Source organism: Panthera onca, chromosome A1 (genome assembly GCF_046562875.1).
Source record: "Panthera onca isolate mPanOnc1 chromosome A1, mPanOnc1 haplotype 2, whole genome shotgun sequence".
NCBI classification, from domain to species: Eukaryota; Metazoa; Chordata; class Mammalia; order Carnivora; family Felidae; genus Panthera; species Panthera onca.
The window spans coordinates 7,929,877-7,947,978 of NC_138339.1; the positions used below are offsets into that span (position 1 = coordinate 7,929,877).

The window sequence follows — 18,102 nt, forward strand, 5'->3', positions numbered from 1 at the left end:
ACCGAATCCACCGGAACCCGGGTTTTGGACGTGCAGCCGTCCAGTCGGTATTTTGTCACGGATCCCAAGCTAACACACCCATCCGTCTGCAACTCTCCCAGGCAGGCCTGAGTGAGTCTAGAGCAGCATCTTTATCGAGAAACCACTTCTTCAGCTCCATGCACCCAGGATCTAAAGCAAAGTATGGGAGAGGGGGAGTCAAAATGCAGACTCCCCAGCCTCCCAGGAGGTTCCGATTCGGTGGGTCTGGAAGACAGGTGGTCTGTCCGTAGTTAACCAGTCTCCTACCCAGGTGATTCTGAGGAAGGGTTCTCCCCAGCGCACTTCAGCTAATGGCAGGAGTGAGAAAAACGATCCCAGGAAGGAAATCCATGGAATGTGGAGATTCGCTGCTCTCAGCCAGAGAGGGTGGCCTCCCGCCCCCACCATGTCCAAGAAGCCCCAGGAGATCACCAAGGAACAGAGAATCTTCCGTGTTTTCTTCCACCATCCCCAGCCGGGGGCTGTCACACTGCGATCACAAGAAGGCTGCTGCACCCCCGGCATCATGCCTGTTTTCCAAGCAGGAAGAAGGAATGCCCTGTCACAGGAATTCTGCCTGCTGCTTTGAGCGTGTGACCCTCATCACCTGGCCAACCCTGGTTGCAAAGGATGCTGGGAAACCAAATGTTTTTATGTGAGTGAATTGCCAACCCCAATGAATTTGAGAGTTGTTCTTTTTTTTTATTTTGAGAGAGAGAGAAAGAGAGAGCACAAGCAGGGGAGGGGCAGAGAGAGAGGAAAAGAGAGGATGCCAAGCAGGCTCCACGCTGTCAGCACAGAGCCTGGTGTAGGGCTCGATCTCACAAACCATGACATCGTGACCTGAGCCAAAATCAGGACTCGGATGCTTAACGACTGAGCTACCCAGGCACCCCCGAATTGGGAGTTTTTTAAGTAAATAAGAAAGGAGAGTAGCTATGCTCCTGGCATGGTGGCCACAGGTCCATATTAGGGTACACGGCAGATTTTGCTGCTACTATGATTGGGGTCATTGTTTCCTACTGTAATTTTTAATTATTTATTGTTAGCGTAAGAAAAATCACTTTATATGTTTAACTTACAATCAGCACGCTCACTAATGTATTGACTCTAATCGTTTATCAGATGATTCATTAGTGTTTCAAATTTAGCAATTATAACATCTGAACATACTAACAGTTTTGTTCCTTCCTTTCCAGTTTGTATTTTTCTTGGAATTTGGCTAAGATATATGAAAGAGCAGCAGTGACTTGACTTTAATTTTATTTTATCATTAAAAATAGTGGCTCCTACAGTTTCCTGCAATATATTCTTTATCAGTTCAGGGGGTCCCCCTTCGATCCATTTCCTAGGTGTTCATATGGTGGATGAATACGGAGGTGGGGGTGGGTAGCATCTATTGTGAAAATCATGGCTTTTTTTTCTTCATTTAATTTAACACAGTTAACCACACTGATAAATATTCTTTGCTGAACCAACCCTACTGGCTCAAGATGCATTACTCCATTAATAAACTGTAGGATTCAATTTGCTAATATTTTCATTATGGTTTTTGCATCTATATTCATAAGTGTAATGGGTCTTTGGCTTTCTTCTTATTCTTTCCTTGTGCAATAGGGCTTTGACTAAGGGCTTTTACTAAGCTCATAAAGAGGGTTGGTTAGCTTTCCGTATTTTCCTTCACTCTGGAGCACTTTCTCCAGGTCTCTGGTTACTTGTTATCCGAATATTTTTATTTTTTTAAAATTTTTTTTTTTTTTTTCAACGTTTTATTTATTTTTGGGACAGAGAGAGACAGAGCATGAACGGGGGAGGGGCAGAGAGAGAGGGAGACACAGAATCGGAAACAGGCTCCAGGCTCCGAGCCGTCAGCACAGAGCCTGACGCGGGGCTCGAACTCACGGACCGCGAGATCGTGACCTGGCTGAAGTCGGACGCTTAACCGACTGCGCCACCCAGGCGCCCCTGTTATCCGAATATTTTGTAGCACTCACCTGTCAAACATTATAGACTCTTGCCTCTTGCTTACTGATCTTTGTCTATCATTTCCATTTATTTTACGATTGTTTCTCTATTCGTGTTTTGGGGTCAAACTTGATTGTTTACATTATCTTAAGAAGTTTTCAATACCTGCTACTTTTTAAGTGTATTAGTATAAAAACATTCAATTCTTTCAGGGGCGCCTGGGTGGCTCAGTTGGTTAAGCGTCCGACTTTGGCTCAGATTATGATCTCAACAGTTCATGAGTTCCAGCCCCACATCGGGCTCTACGCTGACCGTACAGAGCCTGCTCGGGATTCTCTCTCCCTCTCTCTCTGCCCCTTCCCTGCTCATGCTCTCTCTCTCTCTCAAATAAATAAACTTAAAAAAAAATATTAGGGCACCTGGGTGGCTCAGTCGGTTGAGCGTTCAACTCTTGATTTCAGCTCAGATCATGATCTCGAGGTTTCTGAATTCAAGCCCCACGTAGGCCTCCGTGCTGACAGTGTAGAGCTTGTTTGGAATTCTCTGTCTCTCTCTTCCCCTCACCCACACGGCCATGCTTTCTCTCTCTCTCTCTCTCTGTCTCAAAGTAAATAAATAAATAGAAAGTAATATTCAATTCTTTTATAGTTTTTAAGGGTCAAATACATCCAAAGATCTTTTCAGTTTCCTTATGATATTTATTTATGTACGCTTACTTTCTCTTATTGATTAAAATTGCCAAAAGTTTGTCAATTTTGCTAATCATTTCAAAGAACTTGGTTTTGATTAACTCTGGTGGACTTTCTGGCTTTTTGCTCCTTTCCTTCCTTCTACTTTCTTTAGATTTGTTTTCTTGTTCCCTTTTATAGTTTCTCAAGCTGAAAGCTTAGCTAATTTCTTTTCAATCTTTCTTGTTTTCTAATAAATGTACTTCTGGCTGCAAATTCCCCTGTGAGGACCCCCTAAGCTTTATCTCACAACTTTATGTGAAGAACCTTTACAAGTCATTTGGCTTTCGGTACTTCAACTCCCATTTTGATTTTCTCATTAAAACGTGAATTATTTACAAGGTATTTTTTAATCTCCCAGCGCATGCGGGGAACGTTCTGCCTATCCTTTTGTTGGCAGTTACTGTCTTTGTTACACTGCCCCCAGAGAATAGGATTCGATGACTCTAACCTCGGAAAACTGCATATCGTTCTTTGTTGACTATGACGTGGTTAATTTTTGCGAACCTCCCTATGTGTTCACAAAGATTGAGTACACTCAGTTGGATGTAGAGTTAAATTCTTCAAATCCTTGATGTTCTTATGAGTGACTCTTTTACTTGATCTGTCCATTTTTGAGAATTTGGTTGGTCCTCTGTGGCTGCCGTAACAAATTACCACACACGTAGTGGCTTAAACCAACAGGAATTTTCTCTCTCACAGTCCCAGAGGCCAGAAGACCAAAATCAGGGTGTCAGCAAGGCCGCGCTCCCCCTAACACCCCGAGAGCCATTCATCCGGCACCCATCCCTCACTGGAGGCCACATCACCCCACCCACCCCTCCACCTGGCTCCACACCACCTGCTCCATGGACACTAGTCTCCCTCTGCTTCTCTCACGTAAGGACACTTGTGACGTAGGGCCCACCTGATGATCCAGGATGACCTCACCTCACGGCTCCTGACGTAATTACATCCGCAGAGACTTTTTCCTAATAAAGAAATACTTAGACTCCAGGGACTAGAACACGAACATATTTGCAGGGCCACCATTCTGCCTGCTACACAGGAGGGCTGGGGTAAAATCTCCATCATCCTGGGTTTGTCAATTTCTCCCAATCCAAGGACATTGTACTCTACACATCACAAAGCTGTGGCGGTAATCGTACACAGCGTCAAAACTATGATATCTCCTTGGCGCGTTTTCACCTTTATTAACACGAAATGTCTGTCTCCATCCCTCTTAATACCTTTCATCTTGAGTTCTGGTAATCTGTATGAATATTGCTACGTTGTCTTCTTAAATTAATTTGAAAACTTGCAGAGTCATTTTGTTCGATTCTGTTTCATTTTGATATCATCACAACCGATAAATCTGGGCTTATCTCTGCCATTATGACGTATTTTTCTTCCTCGCCCTCTTTCTCTAGGTTTCGCCTGACCCTACCTTCCCCGGCTCTGACCTCCATTCACTCCTCTGCACAGCTGAAACCACAGCTGTGGGTGTTTTCAAGTTCAATTACGATTTCCAGGTAGGTTTAGGTTATATGAAGAAAGCTGCAAATCTCCCCAAAGTGCACATATCATGCTTCCCTCGAATATGAGTTCTGAGAGCGACGTGAGTGACCAGTTACATTCCCATGTTGCCAAAGCCACCGTTATTTCCGGCCCCGGCAAGAAAACTGCTTGCTCATTACACTATTCCAAGGGAACTCGCTGTTTTAAAATGCATCCAGTCACGCTGCCCTTCGGTGGGGAAAATGATAATGATGATAATAATGGGTTTTGAAGTATCCTGAAGACACAACCAAGGAACACACATTAAGGGTAAGCTGTGAAAGGTGCTCAGTGTCAAGGGCAGCAAACAAAAGCCACAGAAGCCCCGTCATTTGAAAGTGTCATGCACTGTACTTTTGTTAAGCAAGCTGTGGCAGAGCTGACTTTGAAAAGGACAGAGTTACATAAGGGGACCAGTGTGCTCAGAGGGAGCACAACCACGGAGCAAAGTGCATTTCTTCGCCACCCAGAGCGTATTTTTGGCTCAATTCACCTGCAGCTGCTGAGCTAGTAAAATCGGAGAAAAGAAGGAACACAGTGAATAAAGAAGACAGAAATGAAAGAAGAGAGTGCAGCCAAGAGAACCTCCAGATAAGGCAGAGGCATTAGAGAGAAAAGGAATTTATAACCCAGAGAATACACTCAGCCGGGGCTTTCTCACATTTCCACTGTCTGTGTTAAACGCATCCGGGTTCAAATAAAAGAATGCTCTGTCCCAGTCATTATTCATGTTTCCTTTACAGGCAGAAATTCCAGCATAGGCAATTTCGGTGGGAACTGAACTATTTATTTACCGGAGTCTGGCTTACGACCGTTGTATCCAGGCGAGCACAGAAAGAGCCAGCACACGCAGAAAGCGGGGCTGGCGTCCTCTCTCCCGCGAGTCCGAGGAGGTCTCTGCCTGACCCAGGATGAGTGCCGGTTATAAAATCTCGGCAAGGCCAAGGGCGGAGGCAATACCGCCTGGCGAGGGAAGCCATAAACCAGACAGAAAGACGGCCTCCGCCCCGCACTTTCCCAGAACATATTTGCAGGTCTGGGGTTTAAATCACTCCGTGAACCAGTTTCCGGATCTGTAAACAGGTGACACAGAAGCCACAAATTCAGAGCTGCTGGGAGGAAAAAACCCGTGAGGTAATGAGACAAAGCAGCCGTAGGGAGCGCTGGGGAGGCGCACCACATCCCTCAGCCAGAGACCGGGCACCCGCCGCTCTGCCCAATGGGAATAAGCAAGGGCCTCGGGGGCCGGAGGAGAGCGAGGCTCCAGGCCCTGCCTGTCACCCCGGCTCCCTGAATGGCCGGGGCAGGACCTTTCTCAAGATGGTTATCTCCAGCCAGGAGGCCAAGGCCGAGCTCACCCGTGCCTTCTGTGCACTGGGGAGCAGGACAGGTGCTTCTCGCAATGGAGCGTCCATCTGACCCCAGGCACCTTCAGAGGAGGACAGAGAGGAGCCGGGTCAGGGCTGCTCGCTGCCTCTGTCTTCAGTGGGACCAAGGAGCTAAAGCCACACGCCGCTGCTCTCTCCGGTGCGTCCCAGGTAGGTCCTTGCAGCACCTTCTCCAGACTTCTATGGGAGACGAGGCCGTGTCTGGTGTCTTCTAGTCTTTCCACACGTCCACACCCTCCTTCGCCCACCCCTCTCCCCGCCCGGAAGTCAGGGACCACGTGTGATCCCCTGCTGCCCCATCTCCTCTGTGCTACCCCTCCGGCTCTGCCTTGCCAGGGAAGCCACCCGCCCACCCCTGACTCCAGGGCTGCACCATCCGCCTCCTTCCAGGGGGACTCACTGTCCTGGGCCCCAGTGACGGACATCAGTCATTCAAGCCAGCTAAGCATCAACCCCCTTCTCTAGCAGAACCCAGATCTCCTTCCGGGAAATCTCCTCTCCCACTGGCCACCTCTCTGTGCACAGCCGTGGTGGGACAGTAAACACGGGTGCTGGCGTGTCCCTGGCACAGCCCCTCCCCTCCAGAGCTCTGGGGAAGCTCACAGAAGGGGCCTAGTTCTCACCAACCACACGGGAAGTGAGAGGCCCATCTCCATCCGCTTTGCTATCCCCCCACCCCAGCTGGATGCAGGGGCAGGCAGGCCCCAGCTCCCCAGAGGAAGGAGCCCTGACTCCCCAGAGGAAGGAGCCCGGGTCCCTGAGTCACCAGGAAGGCCTTCACTGCATTGCAAGAAAGCAACTACCACTAGGTCCAGCCATTGAGACTTGGGTGTTTACTTGATACGTGAGCTAAAGCTGCCCTGAGAATCTAAGGTCAACAACGAAGACACCAAAAAGACCGCACGCGGAAGGGTGGCTGGTTCTAAAAGAGAAAACTAGTCCAACTTCATGTTCTGCTCTGCTCCGAATGTTCCACAGTGATCCGTCTTCCAGGCCCGCTGGGATCTGCATCCAGTCCCCCCGCCCCCAACCTGAAACCTCCCCCTGGTTTTATCTGAAGTTACAAACCCACAACTGCCCTGGAGTCCTGGCTCCTGCAGGGGAAGGCACCTTCCGGCGGCCCCACCCTGACTCTCTCCTGGGCTGCAAGGAGCAGCCACTGGTGCTCCAATGGGCCTGGGAGGGTGGGAGAGCAGCCGGAAGTGTTGGTGGGACCTCCTTGGGGAGGAGGCGGGGACAGAGAAGGCCTCTGGGCAGCGACTGTTCGGGATCACCCAGCAGCACTGGTCGCTTTCTCCCACCAGGTTTTGTAATCTGAGCGACGCTCAGGCCCACTGCTCTTTGAACGTTCGCTCCACCTGAGGTGCCCACATTCACCCGCAAATTACGAAGCTGGTGCTACCCTTTGGCTGAGCAAAGGAGACCTGTTTGTCCAAGCATTCTTTTTTTTTTTTTTAATTTCTGCATATTGATTTTGTATCCCACAAGTTTACTGAACTTGTTCATCACTTCTAACAGTTTCTTGGGGGGATGTTAGGGATTTCTATACATAGTGTCACATCATCCACATATAGTGACAGTTTTCTTCTTCATTTACAATTTGGAGGCCTTTGTTTTCTTTGTCTTGACTGATTGCTCTTCAGGTGGTTCTTCTAGAAACATTTACTGAGCACCTACTGTGTGCCAGGGGAGCGCAGATGCCCCAGCCCCAAGGACGGTGAGGCACCCGTGTCCCTCTCTCAGGAGCCGCAGTCCGGCAGTCATGAAGGACATTGGGGAAGGCAGTTACAGCACAGGGAGCGTGAGTTTCATCAAAGTCCCACACAGGGTGGGAAAGGGCTGGGACAGGTGACTACAGCCGGCGGGTGGGACCCCAAAACCCACACGCACAGCCAGTCCTCACCTCATGTTCAAGGTGCCCAGGCTGGCCACCCATCACCCCTCTGCCCTGCCCTGCATGGTGGATTCAGTCAAACAGCGCAGACCCTCCTGTGACTCGACCACATCCTGGGCCAGGGTCTGTGGATGAGGCCTGGAGGCCAGTCCACAGGCAGCCACCTCAGGTCCCCAGGCCAGGGGCACTGCTAAGAATGGCCTCTCCACTTCCTGGGCTGCCCATAGGGCTGAGTCCGGCCAGACCCACTCATTTTTCCAGGCACCCAAAAGGGGTAAGCAATGCCTTCTTGCACAGGAGAGTGTCCTACACAAAGCGAAGCTTCTCAAACCGAGCGTTTACATCTAATCTGCCCCGCTGGGATACTTGCATGAAATTAACAATAATAAATTCCTAGGGAAATGAAAAGACATACAAAATACATACCTAAATTTTTTATGACTGGCCTCAGTAGACATAAAATTACTCTATCGAATTGCCATAAAAGTTTCTAAACACTCTTTGTTCTGCGCTTCCCTCACTGCAAACAGTAACGAGTTGTTTCTCCACCCTGAGAGTCGTGCGGCCCAGATGCGGTGCCGGCCAGGTCCGTCGTCCCCTCGAGCGTGTGCGGTCCTGCGGCTGCTCTCAGGGTCCAAAAAGCTGAGCGGTTGAAACAAGCATTTCCTACCTGGCCCTTTACAGAAAAATGTTGCCTGCCCTGTCCTAAACTGTCGCAGGGGACACTGTCCGCCCTTCCCAGCACCTCTGGTCTCCGTGAAGCCATGGCTGCTGGCCTCCTTCTCTGTGAGCAGTGAGAACATTACATCAATCAGGACAACAAGGGAGACCTGGGTGGCTCAGTCGGTGGCACTTCCGACTCTGGATTTCGGTTCAGGTCATGATCCCAGGTTCCTGGGATCAAGCCCCGCGTTGGGTTCTCCCTGGGCTTAAGGTTCTCCCTCCCTCTCTCTCGTATGAGCTCTCTCTTTCTCCGTCTCTCCACACCTCCCCGCCACTCACACGTGCTCTCTATCTAAAATAAGAAAAAAAAATAGGGGTGCCTGGGTGGCTCAGTCAGTTAAGCGTCCGACTTCTGCTCAGGTCATGATCTCATGGTTCATGGGTTCGAGCCCCACATCGGGCTCTGGGCTGACAGCTCAGAGCCTGGAGCCTGCTTCGGATTCTGTGTCTTCCTCTCTCTCTGCCCCTCCCCCACTCATACTCGGTCTCTTTCTCTCTCAAAAATAAACATTAAAAAATTGATATAAAAAATAATAAAACAATAATAATAACAATGAGATCACAGGTACTGATTGCATCGGTCTCCTTGGGCTGCTGTAACTAAGTACCACACACCGGGTACAGAAATTTCCTCTCTCCCAGTTCTGGAGGCCAGAAGTCTGCCACACTCCCTCCTCTAGGGGAGGATCCTTCCTGCTCCCCCAGCTTCCTGGGGCTCTCTGTGATCCTCAGCTTCTGGCCACCCCACTCCAAACCCTGCCTTGTCTTCCCAAGGCCGTCTTCTCTGTGTGTCTCTCTTTCCTCTTCTGTCTCTTACAAGGGCACTGGATTTAGGACCTGTCTAGATCACCCAAGATGGTCTCACCTCAAGACCTTCTGCTTAATTACATCTGCAGTGACCCTTTTTCCAAATAAGGGCGAATTCACAGGTTCCTGGGGTTACAACGTGGACATATATTTTGGGGGCCACTATCCAGCCCACTAACTACCCCAAGAGTTTGCTCTGTGCCAGCCACTGTTCCCATGTTAATCTCAGCCTCACAGTATATTTATGAGGAAGAACTATTGCTGTCTCCAAAGTTAACTAAGGAAAAAATGAAGGTTGGTCAGCAGAGATAGTGGGCAGATGTAATCCAACGCATTGCTGGCCCATATGGTACTTTCCTGCAAATTATTAAAAGGGACCCCCTCGAGACTTTCATCAAAAAAAAAAAAAAAAAAATCCTCATCATATACCAATCTTTGTTAGACCAAGACATTGACTGCCACCTGCTGGAAAACTTGAGTAAAAAACACAAATCTGCACCGTCTGTGATGTGAGTGGTGACCCCTGGGAATGGGCGCCATCATGCAATGCACAACCTGCACAACTGTACACGGCAGCTCTGTGTTGATGATGAGGCCACATGAGCAACAGGAGCCGGGCCAATCAGAGAAGCAGGATCCAAGGGTCGAGGGGGGCCTCTGGATAGACCGAACACGGTGCTGACATCAGCCTCTGGTATTTTAACCACTGGTGGAGAAGAGAGATGGGGAATGAAGCAAAGGCACAAGCAAACACATCTTTTTCATAGACCTTGTGGTCTGAAAGGCTCCACTCTGGGAGAATGTGCAGTGTGCCTGCCCCTGCACACTGCTCTCTAGCTGTCCCCTAGAGCAGCGCCCACCTTCACGATGCATGCATGAACCCTGAGTCTCAGAAGAAAGAACAACAGAGTCACAAGGAAAACAGAAACTTTAAGGTTGTTTATCTATTGACAAGCCCAGAAGGTAAACTGCCTGAAGGCAGGGGCCACATCGACATTATACCCTTGTCGCCACTGTGTCACGAATAGAACTTCGGGCACCGTCCGTAGACGCCGACAAGCAGGGCACTGTCCCAAACCCCAGACCTCAGAGACCCGCGCTTTGAAGCACCTTCCTCACCATACTCTGTTCCTCTCCACTGGCCGGGCCTGGCCAAGACTGATGGCGCCAGGCTGGCACTGCGGCCCAGACCCACACGCCCCTTTGTCTCCATGTCTCTATTCACTGCCCCCCATTCACCTTCACGGGGGGCTGACAGGATGCCCCAAGGACTTCTCCGCTATGCTGGACCACGGCTGGGCTCTGGTTCCAGGAGGGCAGCCTGGCCAGCAGGTCACTCCCACGGGGCAGTGCCATGTTGGTTTCAAGGGTTACGGTGACACCAGGCTGCTGGAATGGTGATGATGTGCTAATTTTGGAGAGCCTCACTCATGTCAGACACAAGACAAGTTCAGGGCTCTGAGCTCTCAAAGGGTCACTTATGACCCTTGAACCTGAGCCGAGTGTGCAGGTCTATGAATTGACTCTTAACCATCTGTGCTCCCACCACAGTGCTGCCTCTAGTCCACAGCACCCGGGGGCAGCTGGGATGGTGGCAGGTGTCCTGTACCCTGGCCTGGAGGAGGGTCACACGAACTCCTCTGCAGGCTCCATGCCACATGTCAGGCAGTCCTAAGGGCTGGCTACCCCCATCTCCTCCTGGGGCTTTTCAGACCGTTGCCCCATAACACGTCGAGTTTTCCAACGTTCCCTTCCACCTCCAATCAATGTGGTGACACAGCACTCTTCTGGGTCAGCCTTTTCTTCTATTTTATTTATTTCCTGTTAAATTAATGTTTTCAAGCACTCTTTGGTTCGCAGCAAAATTGAGTAGAAGGTACAGAGTTCCCAAATACCTCCCACCCCACACACACACACAGAGCTTCCCCTATCAGCAACATCCCTTTAAAAAAATTTTAAGTCTTTCATTAATATTTTTTCATGAAGGAAAAAGAAAAATCAACAGCAAGATACACTTCACAAATGGGTGCAGAAAGTCACGAGAACGGCTGAGCACTTACAATAATTCACACGCACACACATGCACGTGCACCACGGCTGGGGCACACAGATGCTATTTTTACAAACTTGTTAGGTTCTCGGAAATTTGGGATTTGTCAAGGTTCTCAGTTATCTGGGACTACCTAACGGACTGTTTCTGGGAAAAACTCAAGGAGGCTGTCTGCAAAATTTGAGACTGACACTTTCACAGAAGTGACAGTAAATAGAGTGAGAATCTTTGGGAGCTGTACTTTCCTGGGTCGGTGTGAGTCCCGCAGGATGAGGGGCGGATCCTCTGCCCCCAGTGGGCCCCTCAGCTCACCCCATGGCTGGGTGCCATCAACACTGAGAGATCCCATCCTAAGCATGCGGTAACGGGTGTCAGAAGACTGAGGACATGGGTAGAAGACAGGCTGTTCTTTCTGTCTGCTATAGAATTAGTACTGTTACCATGACCAGAAGCAAACTGTCATTCAAGTTTTGCTGCATCCTCCGGGTAAGGTCTGTATCTGGGGTCATCATCAACGAAGCACAATGACCCCCTTGCAAGGATCCCCGGAAGACACCGGTCCTGGACGGCATTATCGACGACAACAGTGTCATGAGTCAGGGCATAGCCAGCCTTCAGGAAATGGACCGGGGGACCGCAGAGGCAAGATAAGCTGTACTGTTTCGATACGAATCGGTTCCAAAGAGCCACGGTGTTATGAGTAACGGATGGGAGACCTGGAATTTTCGAGGAATGGTGCCTTTGGCAATAAAGATTACCAGGAAGAGACGGTGTGCGGAGGGAAGAAAGAAGCATCGCGTGGACTGACTGGAGAATAAAGAAGTACGTATCTCTTTTCTACCCATTGTTCTAAACCTTCATTGATAAATCCATACACCTCAGTGGGCCCATACATTTTACAACACATTTTTCAATCACACTGTTCACATGGACAGGAGCCACAGAAGAATATTTGCCTGGGATCCCACACAATCTAGGGGAGGCCCTGCTAGGCACCACAGCAAATACTGCGCGGATAAGGAAAAGAAATTAATGGGGTCTCTCATGCACTGTTGACTGGGATGCAAACTGGTACAGCCACTGTGGAAAACAGTGCAGGGTTTCCTCCAAAAACTAAAAATAGAATTACCACATGATCTCGTAATTCCACTACTGTGTATTTACCCAAAGAATACAAGAATTCAAAGGGATACATACACCCTTCTGTTTACTGCAACATTATTTAAATAGCCAAATGATGGAAGCAACCCAAGTGTCCACTCACTGATGAATGGACAAAGAAGATGTGGTGTGTACACACACACACACACACACACACACACACACACACACTGGAATATTACTCAGCCACCAAAAAGAATGAAATCTTGCCATTTGCAGGGACATGGATAGAGTTTTTGAGTATAATGCTAAGTGAAACAAGGCAGTTAGAGAAAGACAAACACCATACAATTCCACTCACGTGTAGAATTTAAGAAACAAATGAACAAAGGAAGAAAGAGAAAGAGACAAACCAGGAAACAGACTCTTAACTGTAGAGAACAAACTGGTGATGCCAGAGGGGAGGCAGGTGGCTCGGGGGATGGGTGAAAGAGGGGATTGGGAGCAAGGAGCGACCGTCTGTATTGAGCACCAGGTGTTACGTATATGGTACACCCGAAACGAATATAACACTGTCTGTTAACTATACTGGAAATAAAATTAAAAACTTAATACATTTTGTTAAAAAGAAATTACTTGCCTCAAACATGACAGCCAGGAGAAGCCAAGAGTGTCCATCAGAAGGAAAAGGCAAAATGAGAAAAAAGGAATGAGATTTTTTTAATAATAAAGGATTGACAGTATGCTTTGCATTTAAGAATAGTTATATTGTCCCTACGTCTTACATTTTGGATGGAAAAGAAGAAAATCAGCTCTGTTACTTGTCAGAAAATAAATACATTGAGATTTAAAAAGTATACACACGGCTGGGACATTTTCTTTGCTAATAACATAGCACCAACCTAGCCAACATAACCAACAGAGACATTAATATAGGTTTAAACAAGTGTATCTCCTAGGCAGATACTTAAATTCCTTTAATTTTACATTAGGATATAAAATCACTCATTCTAATGGGTTAGTAAATGCACAGTCCTTCAGAAGCCCCATTGACAAAAACACAACACAGGCAGAGGGAAATATACTGTTATTTCTGCTCTGGCTGTATTTCCATTTCCTAATAACAATAATGAACTTGAAGCATTGTATTTGCATACAGATAGGCCTAGATTCCTGTTACGCGGTGGCTGTACAGTTTAAGCAGGTCGCTGATGTGCACTTCCCAGCCTCAAAACACAATTTAATAACCACTTTATGGAGAGTCGGATTACAGCGATGTGTTTAAGCATTAGGGCTGTGGCTTTTCCAAAAAGCGCTGGCAACAGGGCAAAGTTCTATGCACGTAAAAGTCGATCACAAAGTTCTGAGCTGTTACAGCACACTGACTGTGGTTGGTTCTTCAAGCGTCTTCACATCCCTATCCGTGGCATACTGCCACCCATTCCATTTCCTTGACACGATTCATTCCTTCCTTCCCCCCCCCCCACCTTGCTCACACGTGTACGAATGACTGCTGCGGCCGCGCACAGCACTGAGCACGGGTACAAACACGGCAATGCACAGACCCTACCCTCCAGCAGCCCAGAGTCTAATGCCACTGCCCATTTGAACCAAATGTTTGTGAACATGAGGTCAACAAGCAAACATCAGGCTGGGGCACGAGAGGGGGCATCTCCAATAGGTGTAAGAGTACAGAGGTGCATTTAAGAAACAAAACAAATGCACAAATACATGACTTCTCCAGGAAATAAGGGCATGGTGGCAGGTGGTGCGGCTCAACTGTAAGACAGGGCAAGGAGCTGAAACGCAAAAGCCAGATGACGACGAACATTCTTTAATGTGAAGCCGAGAGGTTTTGTATTGATGCTGTATTGGTTTCGTTGGTTGGTTGGTTGTTGTTATTGTTTTTTGGGGGTTTTTTTGCACAGGAACAAAGAAAAGAGGTAAAACAAACAAAACAAAACAAAAAGAACAGAACAGAGGCAAGGAGATCAGCTAGCTAAAAGGCCATCACTGTACTTAGGTATAAACCCCAAGTTCTGAATGAAGTCACTGACAGAACCCAGTGGCTGGCTGTGAGTGACATTTGAGCAGAGGAGTCACCTGGGTGCCTGGGTGGCTCAGTCGGTTGAGCATCAACTTCGGCTCAGGTCATGATCTGGCGGTCTGTGGGTTCGAGCCCCGCGTCGGGCTCTGTGCTGACAGCTCAGCCTGAAGCCTGCTTCAGATTCTATACTCACGCTCTCTCACTCGCTCTCTCTCTCTCTCTCAAAAGTAAATAAACGTTTAAAAAATAATAAAAAAAGAAGAGGATTCACCAAGGTCTTGGTGCCCAAATGTGAGCAAAGAGAGAAACAAGTGTCCACAAGGTTTCTACCTTGAGCGCAGAGAAAAGGGAATCACGCCATTTTTTAAAATCCAAGAATGTCAAAGGAAAAACAGAATTGGGGAGTAAGGGGGTCAGAATAATGCTTACTTTACACATAACTTTGGACATCCATTGGCGAGGTCCAAAGGTCAAACTGAGGCAAACCAGGCTGCGGGTGTGGGATGTGCACGGGTCCCAGGAGAGGGGTGGGGAGAACACCGCACTGGACTAGCGGTGTTGCCAGAGGAAGCCAACGCTGAGATTCCCAAAGAGGGAGACCAGGTTAGAGACCTTAAGGAAATCCGGGAGGTAGAGCCAATGAAAGTCAAGTGTTACCGATGGAAGACTAAAGCCAGGAGAACACATCGGGGCCCCACCTTCCCCAAAGGGGATACAAGCCATGTCACAAGTGAAGAGAGGAAGTGCCAAGGCCTAAGTCAGGGGGCGGAAGGGTCTGAGGTTTGCTTTATTGAATAGGGTGTGAGTGGAAGGAGCTCGACTGACGATGGTCACCTAAAGGGCAAGTGGAAACTTGAGTCTGGAATTCCAGATCAAAGTCAGAGACAGGGGGACGCCTTCAGCAACTGGCACAGTACCTGAGACAAGGCGTGCTGGACACAAGGAGGGATCACCAAGGGAAGGCCAGCTTGGCCACCAGGAAAGCCTTCAGGGAGCAGCCACCTTGGAGAATTCTCCGTGGTCTGGCCTGATCCCTAGCTGGGCAGCCCAGAGCCTCGTCTGTGCAGAGTATCAGAGGGTGTGGAGCTGAGAGGCTGACTCTTGCTAATGAGGCAACGATATATGAACTAGACCCAGACTCACCGATTCACAACGTGAAATGCAAATGGTCAGCGTGGCCACTGCATCCTCTATGAGTAAAGGAGACCCTCGGGAGGAGGTTACTGCCTGGTGACAGGGAGGCAGCCCCCAGGAGCTACGTGGTCTCCCGGGATGGTGGGAACCCCCGGCCTCCAGGGCACCCCCATCCTGCCCTCCCACCTGGGGCCCAGTGAGCACCTGTCAAACATTTCCTTTCCCCGTTCCCCTCCCACCAAGGTCTCTTCGCTACCAAATCATGCTCCCTAAATCCTACCCGATCTCCCCAGCTTCACAAATCTTTAGTGCTCCCTGGGGCCAACAGAATGGAGCCCAGAGCTTTCATGAGGCTACCTGCGATTGGCTACGTCCCACCCTTCCAGACTCCCGACCTCCCACACGGTCGCACACGTGATTCACTAGAGAGGGAACGCGACGTGCCTTTGTCTCCCACCTGCTCCGTAGCCCTGGGTCCTCGTTCCTGTGTGCCAGTGATGGAAGTTCACACCAGGTGAGCCCCTCCTCTGCTCCAGGCACTGAGCAAAGTCCTGAGTACCCATCTGTCCAGGTGATCCACATCCAGTGTATGTAGCCAGTGTTATGTAGCTCTAGGGAGTGGGTTCCATCATCAGATTCACTGACAGATGGGGAAACAGAGGCTTGAGGAATAAAGAAATTTGCCCAAGGCCAAATAGCTATCAAGCAACGGAGTTAAGCCTGTGAACCCAGCCCAGAGCTTGGAGTCTACACTCTCAAAACATCTACCTTCCCAAGGCACTTACATGGTCCACACTGTAAATGTTTGTTTAGCCCATACGTTTACATTTGTACTATGAAAAAATGTGGATTAGAATCATGAATGCAAGACCTTAAAAAGAAGCGTGTTATTATTTTAAACACTTTTTTTTAACGTTTATTTATTTTTGAGAGAGAGAGAGAGACAGAGCATGAACAGGGGAGGAGCAGAGAGAGAGGGAGACACAGAACCGGAAGCAGGCTCCAGGCTCTGAGCCATCAGCCCAGAGCCCAACGCGGGGCTCGAACTCATGGACCGTGAGATCGTGACCTGAGCCGAAGTCGGACGCTTAACCGACGAGCCACCCAGGTGCCCCAGTGTGTTATTATTTTAAAGACCAAATGCGTTTCTTTATTGTAAAATGAGATCTTCAAGACCGCTTCCCTAATTTTAAAACACTCATTTAATTTACTCCAGCCACCATCTCTCTGGAGAGGTAAGACTGCATTTCTTTTCAAACGTTCTGTCATTCAAGGTGCCCAGCTGGCTCAGTCAGTAGAGCATAGTACTCCTGATCTCAGGGTTGTAAGTTCGAGCCCCACGCTGGATGCAGAGATCAAACACTGTGTCATTCAGACTGCTTCTCCTTCAAATCCTCAAATTAGTGTGAATTGATGAGGCTTTATTATAAAAAGCAATCTTCGGCAGAGATGCAGCTCCTACGGGAGTTAAGCACCTCTATCCCAGGGTTTGTCTTCCTGAGTGCAGAAGGTGGCTCTATCACAAAATTTCTGGGTGATTTTAGGCAAGTCCATTAACCTCTCTGACCCACATTTCTACATCTATCAAACGGGGGCGATCTTCATAGCCCATCCACCCTCCAATGGTGAGGTACCCAGATATCTGGGTAGAAGGTGGCACAGAATAAACTTTCAATAAATACCAGCCATTACGATTCGACACTGCGTCCTAAAAACACTAGCAGAATATTGTATTCATAGGGACGTCTGGTCGCTCAATCGGCTAAGCGTCCGACTCTTGATTTCAGCTCAGGTCATGACTCAGCGTTTGTGAGTTCAAGCCCCACGTCGGGCTTTGCACTCACAGTGCAGAGCCCCCTTGAGATTCTCTCTCTCCTCTCTCTGCCCCTCTGCCGCCCGCAAGCGTGCATCCTTTCTCTCTCGAAATAAGTAAACTTTTTTTTTAAAAAGACAGTATTTTATTTGTATTTAAAAATGAGACGTAAGCTGTCTTTGTTTCAATTCTATTTAAGAAATTTAAGGGGCACCCGGATGGCTCAGTAGGTTAAGCCTCTGAATCTTGGTCTCAGCTTAGGTCTTGACCTCGGGGTCATGAATTCAAGCCCTGTGTTGGGTTCTGTGCTGGGTTTGGAGCCTACTTTAAAAAAAAATGTTTTTGGGGGGCGCCCGGGCAGCTCAGTCGGTTAAGTGTCCGACTTTGGCTCAGGTCACCATCTTGCGGTTCGTGAGTTGGAGCCCCGCGTCCGGCTCTGTGCTGACAGCTCGGAGCCTGGAGCCTGCTTCAGATTCTGTGTCTCCCTCTCTCTCTGTTCCTCCCCCATTCGCTGTCTCTCTGTCTCTGTCTCTGTCTCTCTCTCTCAAAAATAAACATTAAAAAAAAATTTTTTTTTAAGAAATTCTTGGGGAAATTGATAAAAAGTCAAATCAATTATAAAGTAAGCCTCCGCTGCTCCCTGGGAAGGAGGGAGCCACAGCACATCTGTGCCACAGCGGCACTGACTCATTGCTGAAAGAGAGGAGAGCTCAGGACTCTAAATTCCGAGTCGTTCGGACAGCCCCACCATTTTCCAAACATTGCACCAACATCGTGAAATACTTTAAAATCAATAAAAATGGGCTTGGCAGCAGTAGGCAATTATTCATACGTTATCTGAAAACAATAAAGTAAAATATACCTTCCATTCAATTTTTAGGATTATACGTATTAC

The 18,102-nt window shown here is 48.5% G+C and overlaps 1 protein-coding gene and 1 long non-coding RNA gene across 5 annotated transcripts in view; both read right to left on the reverse strand.

Annotated features, from left to right (window-relative positions):
* The window catches only part of LOC132680676 (uncharacterized), a 35,646-nt gene extending 28,327 nt beyond the window's left edge, over window positions 1-7,319 (reverse strand). The window contains exon 1 of the long non-coding RNA XR_009610659.2: window positions 5,045-7,319. This is a non-coding gene — a long non-coding RNA (uncharacterized LOC132680676). The remainder of the gene's footprint in view (window positions 1-5,044) is intronic.
* Window positions 1-18,102, reverse strand: part of ATPSCKMT (ATP synthase c subunit lysine N-methyltransferase) — a 202,183-nt gene that overhangs the window by 106,455 nt on the left and 77,626 nt on the right. The gene's annotated exons all lie outside the window — the stretch shown is intronic.